Source organism: Egretta garzetta, unplaced genomic scaffold, assembly GCF_000687185.1.
Source record: "Egretta garzetta isolate BGI_Z169 unplaced genomic scaffold, ASM68718v1 scaffold120, whole genome shotgun sequence".
NCBI classification, from domain to species: Eukaryota; Metazoa; Chordata; class Aves; order Pelecaniformes; family Ardeidae; genus Egretta; species Egretta garzetta.
This window is the reverse complement of record NW_009258270.1, coordinates 1,362,123-1,366,003: the sequence shown is the minus strand read 5'-3', so window position 1 is coordinate 1,366,003 and position 3,881 is coordinate 1,362,123. Positions and strand designations below refer to the sequence as shown.

At 57.6% G+C, this 3,881-nt stretch overlaps 1 long non-coding RNA gene across 1 annotated transcript in view; it reads right to left on the bottom strand.

The window, feature by feature from the left end:
• LOC118451791 overlaps nucleotides 1-3,474 on the bottom strand; it is a 29,402-nt gene extending 25,928 nt beyond the window's left edge. Inside the window, exon 1 of the long non-coding RNA XR_004841355.1 lies at nucleotides 3,362-3,474. This is a non-coding gene — a long non-coding RNA (uncharacterized LOC118451791). The remainder of the gene's footprint in view (nucleotides 1-3,361) is intronic.
• Between the last annotated feature and the right edge of the window lie 407 nt (nucleotides 3,475-3,881).

The window sequence follows — 3,881 nt, the reverse complement described above, 5'->3', positions numbered from 1 at the left end:
GGGGGGCCGGGGCCTGCTCTGCCCACCCCCCTACGCCTCACCCTGCCCCGGCGAAGCAGCTCAACAAGCTGGAAATTGGGGATGAGTCCCTTGGAGCGGGGGTGTGGGGTAAGAATGTGAGGCTCGAGGTGTGATGGGCTCCCGGGCAAGGGTTGTTTGCCGGACGGGGGACTCGGGTAGGGTTGCGGGAGCGATACCCACCAGCAAAAGCTGGGAATCTCGCCCATTGAACCTGCCTGGGGCTTCTAGGGTGAAAGGGCTGGTTTGTGAAAAAGTAACTAGAAAATGGAGCGACCCCCTTGGGATTCAGCTTTGAAAGCAGACTCTAGGAAGAAATTCTTTACAATGAGGGTGCCAAAACACTGGAACAGGTTGCCCAGAGAGGTGGTGGAGACCCCATCCCTGGAAACATTCAAGGCCAGGTTGGACGGGGCTCCGAGCAACCTGATCCAGTTGAAGATGTCCCTGCAGGGGGTTGGGCTAGATGGCCTCTGAAGGTCCCTTCCAACCCAAAGCATCCTATGATTCCAATCTTCCATGTGAGCCCCTTCATCTGTTACACCTGAATTCAAGACAGACACAGACTGGACCAGATGAAAAAAGAGCTTCTAGGGCCAAAACCTGGACCCACTGAAAGGCAAAATTTCCATTCCCACCAACAGTTCCATCCTTTCTAGCTGATGGGGCACCCACCCCAGCCCCACACTGCTGTCACCCAGCAGAGCCCAAAGGATGAGCCTGCAACCACAGAGCTCATCAGCCCAGTTGTCACATGCTGCATATCGCTTTGGTCCCACTGGTTCCCAAAGAAGTTCAGTGAAACCAATGCAATTCCCTTTTTCAGCATCCCTGAAACCCATTTAACAGCACTGAACACCAACATAGATGATTTCAGCTACCGAAGGCACTCGGGGCTGAGCTGGGCAGCCCACCGCACCCCACGCTGCTCCCCGGCCGGCTGCCTCCACGCTGCCTGGTCCCTGCCGGAGTGCACCAGCGGCGCACAGGGCTTGGCCAGGCCAGCGCTCACAGTAGGTGACCGACAGCCACGCGACTCTAGAACCATCGCGGTCTCTCACACCCAGGTTTGCTCTGTGCTGCAAACCGACCAGCCACGGACACCGCTCTGTTCCACGGCAGCGGGCGGCTGGGCCCAGCTGCCAAAAGCCTTCCCGTGCCGAAGGAGAAGCCCATCCCAGCCAAAGCAGATTTGCCAGCGGCAGTGTGCCTGCTGCTCCCAAACACATGGCTGTGGGGGGGGACCAGGGCAAAACCAACCCGGCTGCGTGAAGAGCCATAGGGAACAGGACCTGCACACTCATCCTTCTATCAAGTTCTGCTCAGGCAGGACCCATGAGTACATTAATGCATACAAATAATAAAAATAATAAGTTACACCTGTTACATCAGCCCCTCCAGCAGATCAGCCATCCTCTTCCTCAGCTGTGTCACCACCATTATGCAAAGAAAAAGCATCAAGCGCAAAAGAGACAGTGATCCGATTAATGTGACGGATAAATAATGTGACAGCCTGAAATGCCACAGAGCATCCTGGTGTCAGTGTGCCACCCGAGGCACTAAAATGCTCCCCAGCTGAAGCCTGCAGAGACGGGTGTCAGCGCTGGGAGGTGGGCACGGCTGCCCGCTCACCGTGCCCTGTCCCCCACCCACCAGTGGGGACGTGCTGGGCCAGGAGGATGCAGGACGCCTCCCTGCTGCCAGGAACAAATGTGGGGCTTAAAGACAGTAACACATCCCTGATGGGGCTTCCTCCTCCCCCCCGGCCCACAGAGCAGCTGCCGAAGCAAACAGCACGACCCAATGCAGCCTTGGCCCCGAGCGGGGCTGCTCTCCTGCCTGCTTGTGGGGTCAGACTTAGACAAACCTGGGACTTGCTGAGCTGGAGTTTGCACTTGGGCTGCCCTGGGTGACAGCCCCAGCTGCCACCTGGGTAAAGATTTTATCCCCTTCAGAGGGATGCAGACACCATTCATAACTGGCCACTGATGCCCCACTCACTCCAGACTGCTCCAGGTAACTTCTCAGCCCACTGGGAAATCAAATGAATCCAGTGGAATTAACCCCAATGGTACTTAACATTAATTATAAATGACGTTACACGCATTTCAGTTCCACGTGCTGCATGATATATGTGCCTCAGGGGCGAGATTAATGCAGCCTTTGATAGCAATTTGCAAAAATTAGTTAAAATCAATAATCAGCATGGTAATTTCAGTTTTTGGAAAGCCTCTCCGGCTGAAGGCAGAGGAATCGCCATCCTGGGAAGCAGCCAGACGCAGCACACGGACACACCAGGGCTCCCACTGACGAAAGCGGGGCGCCTCCCTCCTGCTCCTGGAAACCTCTTCCAGGCCTGGATGTCACCCCCCTCCTGCTCCCCCCACCCCCCAGCCCAGGGGGTCTGCAGCACTGTCCCCCCCCTTGGAGACCCCTCACCCTGCAGGGAGCCCCCAAGAGCACCCGCAGCCCTTTCCCATCCTGGGGAGGGGGCTCAGCCCGGGCAGCCCCTGCTCCTCCGCAGCGAGCCCTGCGTGTAGGGCACCCCCTCCCTCCTGCTGTTATTCTGGCACACGCGATTCCAGGGAGATAAATACTTCAGGGCTTTAAGGGCTCTCAGAGCAAAACTGCTGCCGAAACACAGAGGGAAAAGCTTTTAGCCGCACGCCCGCCCAGGGACTCGGGGTGGTTCAGGGCTCTTAACAGGCAGCAAAACAGACACTGCGCTAGATGGGTCTTGAGGCCCGCAAGGCTTTTATGTTAATGGCGTTTTATCACCAGACCCTGGGATCCAAACCGACAGCGATGCATATGCATCAGCAAGGAGAGCCACGGCACACGCCCAGGACCTGGCTCCGAGACATGTTCTCAACCAGCTGCGAAGGGGAGAGTTTAAGCACCACATGAAATCAGGGTATCGGAACACATATTTTCCAGAGGTGGGAGATACGCAGCCCCTGACTCCCAATTTATTTTTTAGTTAAACCTCAAGTGTGCTACATGCATAAAGCAGGTCCTCAAAAGATTGTGTGCGTGACCAAAAGCACAGGGGTTTTAAAAATAAAATTTTGGAGAGGCAGTCAGTAATTTGTCCTTTGCAGTGCTTTAAACCAGAGGGGTGCTCATGCCACGCACGCAGCTCCTGGCTGCCCCTGCATCTGGAACCTTACTTTAAAGCCAAACCCAAGATGCTCAGATATTTGCAGGCCCCCAGAGACAGGCTGAGGCTCCGGGGACCCACGTCAAAACCACGAGGGCTCGTGACAGAGCGGGCTGCTGGCAGCACTGCCGGGGGACGTGCCAGTGCTCCCCATGGCCCTGCACCCGCTGGCCCCCCCCTTACCTGCTGGGCGAGCCCAGGTCTGCCCGGCTGACGATGCGGTGCTGGTGGGGCGAGTACAGCCACTGGAAAGCCGTCAGCGTCCTCTCCTCGATCCGAAACCGGCCTTCTCGCACATACCTAAAAATAACAGCGAGAAAGACTGAAATATTTATTAGCGCAGGATTGTGGAGAGGGAGCTGCAGGACACAGAGAGCAGAGCTGGCTCAGCAGCGCTGCTCAGAGCTGCGAGTCCAACACCACCACTAACGTGTTCCTCAGTAGAAGCAGCAAAACGCCGTTACAGCCCCATCCGCCTGCATCCCTGCGCCGGCCCCGTCCTTCCCTGCCCATCAGCAGAGGCTCCCACGGGCACGCAGCCCACGCACAGGGCATCTCTTCGATGGTGCCCCCCAGGGGGGGGGTGGGCGGCCCCCCAGCCCCCCTTGCTCCCCGCCACAGCAGCGGTCCCCAGCACCCAGAGCAGGCAGCGGCCACAGCTCCCCAGTGGGTGGCTGGAGCGCGGAGCCCTGTGGAGGCCAAG